The 10,000-nt window shown below is 44.7% G+C and overlaps 1 protein-coding gene across 1 annotated transcript in view; it reads right to left on the reverse strand.

The window, feature by feature from the left end:
• Nucleotides 1–92, reverse strand: part of LOC127915540 (short transient receptor potential channel 5-like) — a 138,578-nt gene extending 138,486 nt beyond the window's left edge. Inside the window, exon 1 of the mRNA XM_052495715.1 lies at nucleotides 1–92. This exon is cut by the window's left edge and continues 92 nt beyond it. The gene's annotated coding sequence lies outside the window, so the exon portion shown is untranslated.
• Nucleotides 93–10,000: the final 9,908 nt, after the last annotated feature.

Consider the following 10,000-nt stretch of genomic DNA (forward strand, 5'->3'; position numbering starts at 1 on the left):
GGAAAGGTGCGTATTTCCACAGGTTCAGGTCATCCTATCGCCACCAGGTAGGAATCTGTGCTCCTCACAACACGGATGTCCACCACACTCCAGTTCAGCTTCCATGCTGCGTCGACCAGAGTGGTGAGCCCTCTCTCTCTCTCTCTCTATATATATCTCTCTCACACACACACACTCCACTAGCATTAAAACGCGCAACACACACACACACACACACACTCCACTAGCATTACAACGCGCAACACACACACACACACACACACACACACCACTAGCATTAAAACGCGCAACACACACACACACACACACACACACACACACACACACACACACACACACACACACACACACACACACACACACACACACACACACACACACATCTGGCTTATATTCTGTTCCCATCGCACTCCTCAAAACCCTCCCCTACTTATGTTCCCTACTTATGTTCCCTACTTATGTTCCCTACTTATGTTCCCTACTTATGTTCCCTACTTATGTCCCCTACTTATGTCCCCTACTTATGTTCCCTACTTATGTCCCCTACTTATGTCCCCTCCTTATGTCCCCTACTTATGTCCCCTACTTATGTCCCCTACTTATGTCCCCTACTTATGTTCCCTACTTATGTTCCCTACTTATGTCCCCTACTTATGTTCCCTACTTATGTTCCCTACTTATGTCCCCTACTTATGTCCCCTACTTATGTCCCCTACTTATGTCCCCTACTTATGTCCCCTACTTATGTCCCCTACTTATATTCCCTACTTATGTTCCCTACTTATGTCCCCTACTTATGTCCCCTACTTATGTTCCCTACTTATGTTCCCTACTTATGTCCCCTACTTATGTTCCCTACTTATGTCCCCTACTTATGTCCCCTACTTATGTCCCCTACTTATGTCCCCTACTTATGTTCCCTACTTATGTTCCCTACTTATATTCCCTACTTATGTTCCCTACTTATGTCCCCTACTTATGTCCCCTACTTATGTTCCCTACTTATATCCCCTACTTATGTCCCCTCCTTATGTTCCCTACTTATGTTCCCTACTTATGTTCCCTACTTATGTCCCCTACTTATGTTCCCTACTTATGTCCCCTACTTATGTTCCCTACTTATGTCCCCTACTTATGTCCCCTACTTATGTCCCCTACTTATGTTCCCTACTTATGTTCCCTACTTATGTCCCCTACTTATGTCCCCTACTTATGTCCCCTACTTATGTTCCCTACTTATGTCCCCTACTTATGTTCCCTACTTATGTTCCCTACTTATGTCCCCTACTTATGTCCCCTACTTATGTCCCCTCCTTATGTCCCCTACTTATGTCCCCTACTTATGTCCCCTACTTATGTTCCCTACTTATGTCCCCTACTTATGTTCCCTACTTATGTTCCCTACTTATGTCCCCTACTTATGTCCCCTACTTATGTCCCCTACTTATGTCCCCTACTTATGTCCCCTACTTATGTTCCCTACTTATATTCCCTACTTATGTTCCCTACTTATGTCCCCTACTTATGTCCCCTACTTATGTTCCCTACTTATATCCCCTACTTATGTCCCCTACTTATGTCCCCTCCTTATGTTCCCTACTTATGTTCCCTACTTATGTTCCCTACTTATGTCCCCTACTTATGTTCCCTACTTATGTCCCCTACTTATGTTCCCTACTTATGTCCCCTACTTATGTCCCCTACTTATGTCCCCTACTTATGTTCCCTACTTATGTTCCCTACTTATGTCCCCTACTTATGTCCCCTACTTATGTCCCCTACTTATGTTCCCTACTTATGTCCCCTACTTATGTCCCCTCCTTATGTTCCCTACTTATGTCCCCTACTTATGTCCCCTACTTATGTCCCCTCCTTATGTTCCCTACTTATGTCCCCTCCTTATGTTCCCTACTTATGTTCCCTCCTTATGTTCCCTACTTATGTCCCCTCCTTATGTTCCCTACTTATGTCCCCTACTTATATTCCCTACTTATGTTCCCTACTTATGTCCCCTACTTATGTCCCCTACTTATGTTCCCTACTTATGTCCCCTACTTATGTCCCCTACTTATGTCCCCTACTTATGTTCCCTACTTATGTTCCTATGTTCCCTACTTATGTCCCCTACTTATGTCCCCTCCTTATGTCCCCTACTTATGTCCCCTACTTATGTCCCCTACTTATGTTCCCTACTTATGTTCCCTACTTATGTCCCCTACTTATGTTCCCTACTTATGTCCCCTACTTATGTCCCCTACTTATGTCCCCTACTTATGTTCCCTACTTATATTCCCTACTTATGTTCCCTACTTATGTCCCCTACTTATGTCCCCTACTTATGTTCCCTACTTATATCCCCTACTTATGTTCCCTACTTATGTTCCCTACTTATGTTCCCTCCTTATGTTCCCTACTTATGTCCCCTACTTATGCCACCTACTTATGTTCCCTACTTATATCCCCTACTTATGTCCCCTCCTTATGTTCCCTACTTATGTCCCCTACTTATGTTCCTACTTGTGTTCCTACTTATGTCCCCTACTTATGTCCCCTACTTATGTTCTCCCTCTTTTTCTGTTGGTAAAATAAACCAGTCTCTTTCCTGGTGTTTAAAAAAAAAAGTATTTTCTTTACCGTTAAGAAACGAAACAATGCAGATGTATTAGCCAAAGCTACAGGTTGTTGTTGACAGTTGAAAACATGGAGACAGACCAGTTAATAACTCTACACTGATGTGGCGAAGAGGAGGAGGACGAGGAGGACGAGGAGGAGGAGGACGAGGAGGAGGAGGACGAGGAGGACGAGGACGAGGAGGATGAGGAGGAGGAGGAGGAGGACGAGGGTGGGAGCACTACCGTGGCTGGTAAGCAGTGCGGTCTCCTCGGTTTGGATCAGAGCCAGCGCCGTGGGCTCCGGTGGCGGTGTGTGTGTGCTGCTGCCTGCGGTTGTCATGGTGCCGGTTGGAGTGTGTTAACGTGGTTGCCGTGGAGAGATAGATGTGCGTGGATGTATCTATGTATCTATCTCCGTGTTGATCTTGACACCAGTTCTGTTTTCTAACAGTACATCGAACCAACTGTCAGTTCCATTCGCTGCAGCCCCTCTTCCCCCCTCTCTCTCCTTCTCCCCACTCTATCTCCATCTCTCTCCTTCTCCCCTCCCTCTCTCCTTCTCCCCACTCTATCTCCATCTCTCTCCTTCTCCCCACTCTATCTCCATCTCTCTCCTTCTCCCCACTCTATCTCCATCTCTCCCTTCTCCCCACTCTATCTCCATCTCTCCCTCCCCCTCCCTCTCTCCTTCTCCCCCTCCCTCTCTCCTCTCCCCTCCCTCTCTCCTTCTCCCCACTCTATCTCCATCTCTCTCCTTCTCTCCCCTCTCTCCTTCTCTCCATCTCTCCCCCTCTCTCCTTCTCCCCACTCTATCTCCATCTCTCTCCTTCTCCCCACTCTATCTCCATCTCTCTCCTTCTCCCTCTCTCTTCATCTCTCTCCTCTCTCCTTCTCCCCCTCTCCATCTCTCTCCTTCTTCCCCTCCCTCTCTCCTTCTCTCTCCTTCTCCCCCTCTCTCCTTCTCTCTCTCTCCCCCTCCCTCCCTCTCTCCTTCTCCCCCTCTCTCCTTCTCTCTCCTTCTCCCCTCTCTCCTTCTCTCTCCTTCTCCCCCTCTCCTTCTCTCTCCTTCTCCCCCTCTCTCCTTCTCTCTCCTCTCCCCCTCCCTCCCTCTCTCCTTCTCTCTCCTTCTCCCCCTCTCTCCTTCTCTCTCCTTCTCCCCCTCTCCATCTCTCTCCTTCTCTCTCCTTCTTCCCCTCCCTCTCTCCTTCTCTCGCCCTCCCTCCCTCTCTCCTTCTCTCTCCTTCTCCCCCTCGCCCCTGCCTCCTTTCTCATTTTCCTGTGGCGCATATCTTGTTTTCAGTAAAGTTTATTTTTATTTTTACTTATTGCCCTCCAATCCAGATGTCTCTACTCACCCTCGTGTCAAACAGCTCCCGTCCCTCCACCCATCTTATCGAACCCCTTCACAATACAATGTCCGTTACCTGCCAGCTGTTTCCCGCACTGACGAGCAGTTTCTATTCACCTGCAGGGCTCGAAGGCTAACCTCGACCCCTCTGTAGACTCCCAATCAATCACACCTGTCAATCAACTGAGAAGGCGGGTCTATCACCTCATAGACTCCCAATCAATCACACCTGTCAATCAACTGAGAAGGCGGGTATATCACCTCATAAACTCCCACTCAATCGCACCTGTCAATCAACTGAGGAGGCGGGTATATCACCTCATAGACTCCCACTCAATCGCACCTGTCAATCAACTGAGAAGAAGGGTCTATCACGTCATAGACTCCCACTCAATCGCACCTGTCAATCAACTGAGAAGGCGGGTATATCACCTCATAGACTCCCACTCAATCGCACCTGTCAATCAACTGAGAAGAAGGGTCTATCACCTCATAGACTCCCACTCAATCGCACCTGTCAATCAACTGAGAAGAAGGGTCTATCACCTCATAGACTCAAAATATGAAGAGATAAGAGAGAGAAAAAAACTGCTCTGAGAGAGAGCGAGAGAGAGAGCGAGAGAGAGAGACAGAGAGAGAGAGAGCGAGAGAGAGAGCGAGAGAGAGAGACAGAGAGAGAGACAGAGAGAGAGCGAGAGAGAGAGAGAGAGAGAGAGAGAGACAGAGAGAGAGACAGAGAGAGAGAGAGAGAGAGAGAGAGAGAGAGAGAGAGAGAGAGAGAGAGAAGAGAAAATTTATGCTGTAGTCCATTTTTGGAATAGTTGAGCAGACTTTCCTTTCTCTCTAACACATACACTAAGACAGACAGACAGACAGACACACACACACACACACACACACACACACACACACACACACACACACACACACACACACACACACACACACACACACACACACACACACACACACACACACACACACACACACACACGTCAGCTTTGGAGGGATAGAGGAGTGGATGGAGGTGTTCTGGAAGACTGGAGGGACTTTGGGAGGATGTTCTAGAATGTTGAAGAAGAGGGGAGAAGTGGAGGCCACAGAGGATCAATGTTCTGGAAGACTGAGGGACTGGGAGGATGTTCTAGAATGTTGAAGAAGAGGGGAGAAGTGGAGGCCACAGAGGATCAAAAAGATGACAGAAGGATGGAGGGAGACGATGGTCTGTTCTTCGTCTGCTTCATCTGTTATTGCAAAAGCCTGTGTGTGTGTGTGTGTGTGTGTGTGTGTGTGTGTGTGTGTGTGTGTGTGTGTGTGTGTGTGTGTGTGTGTGTGTGTGTGTGTGTGTGTGTGTGTGTGTGTGTGTGATCCATCATAGCACAGACACCTGGTGCCTCTGCCATCAAGCCTGGCTCTGGACAGTGTGTGTGACGTGTGTGTGTGTGTGTGTGTGTGTGTGTGTGTGTGTGTGTGTGTGTGTGTGTGTGTGTGTGTGTGTGTGTGTGTGTGTGTGTGTGCATGTCCAACCTTGGCCTCGACAGTGGGTCTAGGGACTGATTAAATTACAGGGGGGGAAAAGAGAGTAGAGGAAGGAGTGAGGTAGAAAGGAGAAGAAGAAAGGAAAGGACATTTAGATTTTCTCCTCTCTAGCATCAAATTAGACACTCTAATGTACTTGTCCTCTTGATCAGTTTTGTACCGGGGCCTCGCACTCCTCTTTCTATTCTGGTTAGGGCCAGTTTGTGCTGTTCTGTGAAGGGAGTAGTACACAGCGTTGTACGAGATCTTCAGTTTCTTGGCAATTTCTCGCATGGAGTAGCCTTCATTTCCCAGAACAAGAATAGACTGACGAGTTTCAGAAGAAAGTTATTTGTTTCTGGACATTTTGTGCCTGTAATCGAACCCACAAATGCTGATGCTCCAGATACTCAACTAGTCTAAAGAAGGCCAGTTTTAATTGCTTCTTTAATCAGGACAACAGTTTTCAGCTGTGCTAACATAATTGCAAAAGGGTTTTCTAATGTTCAATTAGCCTTTTAAATTGATCAACCTGGATTAGCTAACACAACGTGCCATTGGAACACAGGAGTGATGGTTGCTGATAATGGGTCTCTCTACGCCTATGTAGATATTCCATAAAAATCACCTGTTTCCAGCTACAATAGTCATTTATAACATTAACAATATCTACACTGTATTTCTGATCAATTTGATGTTTTAATGAACAAATGTGCTTTTCTTTCAAAAACAAGGACAATGTTTAGTCACCCTCCTCGTGTGTGTTTTCTATACAGTACCAGTCAAAAGTTTTAGAACACCAACTCATTCAAGGGTCTTTCTTTATTTTTACTATGAAATAACACATATGGAATCATATAGTAACCAAAAAAAGTGTTAAACAAATGAAAATATATATTAGATTTCAGATTCTTCAAAGATGACCCCTCTTGGCATTTTACTCAAGCCCAACGGTAAGATTGAGTAAATATGTTGTCACGTAAAACCTGGTTTGTCCTGTTCTGTCAGCGTCTACTTTAACGAGGCAGCGGTTCTACCGTTCTAACGGTGTGATGTACCTCAGTAACCCATTCTAATGGTGTGATGTACCTCAGTAACCCATTCTAACGGTGTGATGTACCTCAGTAACCCATTCTAACGGTGTGATGTACCTCAGTAACCCATTCTAATGGTGTGATGTACCTCAGTAAACCATTCTAACGGTGTGATGTACCTCAGTAAACCATTCTAACGGTGTGATGTACCTCAGTAACCCATTCTAACGGTGTGATGTACCTCAGTAACCCATTCTAACAGTGTGATGTACCTCAGTAAACCATTCTAACGGTGTGATGTACCTCAGTAACCCATTCTAACGGTGTGATTTACCTCAGTAAACCATTCTAACGGTGTGATGTACCTCAGTAAACCATTCTAACGGTGTGATGTACCTCAGTAAACCATTCTAACGGTGTGATGTACCTCAGTAAACCATTCTAACGGTGTGATTTATGTCAGTAAACCATTCTAACGGTGTGATGTACCTCAGTAACCCATTCTAACGGTGTGATTTACCTCAGTAACCCATTCTAACAGTGTGATGTACCTCAGTAAACCATTCTAACGGTGTGATTTATGTCAGTAACCCATTCTAACGGTGTGATTTACCTCAGTAACCCATTCTAACGGTGTGATGTACCTCAGTAAACCATTCTAACGGTGTGATGTACCTCAGTAACCCATTCTAACGGTGTGATGTACCTCAGTAAACCATTCTAACGGTGTGATGTACCTCAGTAACCCATTCTAACGGTGTGATTTACCTCAGTAAACCATTCTAACGGTGTGATGTACCTCAGTAAACCATTCTAACGGTGTGATTTATGTCAGTAACCCATTCTAACGGTGTGATGTACCTCAGTAACCCATTCTAACCAGTGTGATGTACCTCAGTAACCCATTCTAACGGTGTGATGTACCTCAGTAAACCATTCTAACGTATGTACCAGTAACCCATTCTAACGGTGTGATGTAAGTAAACCATTCTAACGGTGTGATGTACCTCAGTAAACCATTCTAACGGTGTGATGTACCTCAGTAAACCATTCTAACGGTGTGATGTACCTCAGTAAACCATTCTAACGGTGTGATGTACCTCAGTAAACCATTCTAACGGTGTGATGTACCTCAGTAACCCATTCTAACGGTGTGATTTACCTCAGTAAACCATTCTAACGGTGTGATGTACCTCAGTAAACCATTCTAACGGTGTGATGTACCTCAGTAACCCATTCTAACGGTGTGATGTACCTCAGTAAACCATTCTAACGGTGTGATGTACCTCAGTAACCCATTCTAACGGTGTGATGTACCTCAGTAACCCATTCTAACGGTGTGATGTACCTCAGTAAACCATTCTAACGGTGTGATGTACCTCAGTAAACCATTCTAACGGTGTGATGTACCTCAGTAAACCATTCTAACGGTGTGATGTACCTCAGTAAACCATTCTAACGGTGTGATGTACCTCAGTAAACCATTCCCTCAGTAACATACTGTGATTTTATAAACCATTTTCAGTAACCCATTCTAACGGTTATTTAACTGTGATTCTGCTTCTTTTGATGTACCAGTATCCATTCTACCTGATGTACATGTGATGTACCTCAGTAACCATTCTGATCATTTATCACTAAACCATTCTAACGGTGTGATCTGCAGTAACCCATTCTATTATTCGCCTACCTCCTCATGCCTTTTAACATTCTAACGGTGTGATATCAGTAAACCATTCCCATTTTTTCTAACTGTGATTACCTGAACCCATTCTAACGGTGCTAATTGTTAAACCATTCTAACGGTGTGATTTACTCCATTCTAACAGTGTGTGTAAACCATAACGGTGTGACTCTTCTTGTGATGTACCTCAAACACTGCTATTCTAACGGTTGATCTTGGCCATTCTAACGGTCGCAGTAAACCAAACGGTGATTTAACTCAGTTCCATTCTAACTGTGATTTACCTACCTGGTTAAATAACCATTCTAACGGTGTGATGACCTCAGTAACCCAATAAAAAAAAACCCATTCTAAAAAAGTAACCATTCTAAACCATTCTAACGGTGTGATGTACCTCAGTAACCCATTCTAACGGTGTGATGTACCTCAGTAACCCATTCTAACAGTGTGATGTACCTCAGTAAACCATTCTAACGGTGTGATGTACCTCAGTAACCCATTCTAACGGTGTAACCCATTCTAACGATGTACCTCAGTAAACCATTCTAACGGTGTGATGTACCTCAGTAAACCATTCTAACGGTGTGATGTACCATTCTAGTAAACCATTCTAACGGTGTGATTTACCTCAGTAAACCATTCTAGTAACCCATTTCTAACGGTGTGATGTACCTCAGTAAACCATTCTAACGGTGTGATTTACCTCAGTAACCCATTCTAACAGTGTGATGTACCTCAGTAAACCATTCTAACGGTGTGATGTACCTCAGTAACCCATTCTAACGGTGTGATGTACCTCAGTAACCCATTCTAACGCTGTGATGTAAACCTCAGTATGTACCCATTCTAACGGTGTGATGTACCTCAGTAACCCATTCTAACGGTGTGATGTACCTCAGTAACCCATTCTAACGGTGTGATGTACCTCAGTAAACCATTCTAACGGTGTGATGTACCTCAGTAAACCATTCTAACGGTGTGATGTACCTCAGTAAACCATTCTAACGGTGTGATGTACCTCAGTAAACCATTCTAACGGTGTGATGTACCTCAGTAACCCATTCTAACGGTGTGATGTACCTCAGTAAACCATTCTAACGGTGTGATGTACCTCAGTAAACCATTCTAACGGTGTGATGTACCTCAGTAAACCATTCTAACGGTGTGATGTACCTCAGTAACCCATTCTAACGGTGTGATGTACCTCAGTAACCCATTCTAACGGTGTGATGTACCTCAGTAAACCATTCTAACGGTGTGATGTACCTCAGTAACCCATTCTAACGGTGTGATGTACCTCAGTAACCCATTCTAACGGTGTGATGTACCTCAGTAAACCATTCTAACGGTGTGATGTACCTCAGTAACCCATTCTAACGGTGTGATGTACCTCAGTAACCCATTCTAACGGTGTGATGTACCTCAGTAACCCATTCTAACGGTGTGATGTACCTCAGTAAACCATTCTAACGGTGTGTATTTACCCTCAGTAACCCATTCTAACGGTGTGATGTACCTCAGTAACCCATTCTAACGTGATGTACCTCAGTAAACCATTCTAACGGTGTGATGTACCTCAGTAAACCATTCTAACGGTGTGATGTACCTCAGTAAACCATTCTAACGGTGTGATGTACCTCAGTAACCCATTCTAACGGTGTGATGTACCTCAGTAAACCATTCTAACGGTGTGATGTACCTCAGTAAACCATTCTAAAACCATTCTAACGGTGTGATGTACCTCAGTAAACCATTCTAACGGTGTGATGTACCTCAGTAACCCATTCTAACGGTGTGATGTACC

Source organism: Oncorhynchus keta, chromosome 35 (genome assembly GCF_023373465.1).
Source record: "Oncorhynchus keta strain PuntledgeMale-10-30-2019 chromosome 35, Oket_V2, whole genome shotgun sequence".
Classification (NCBI taxonomy): domain Eukaryota; kingdom Metazoa; phylum Chordata; class Actinopteri; order Salmoniformes; family Salmonidae; genus Oncorhynchus; species Oncorhynchus keta.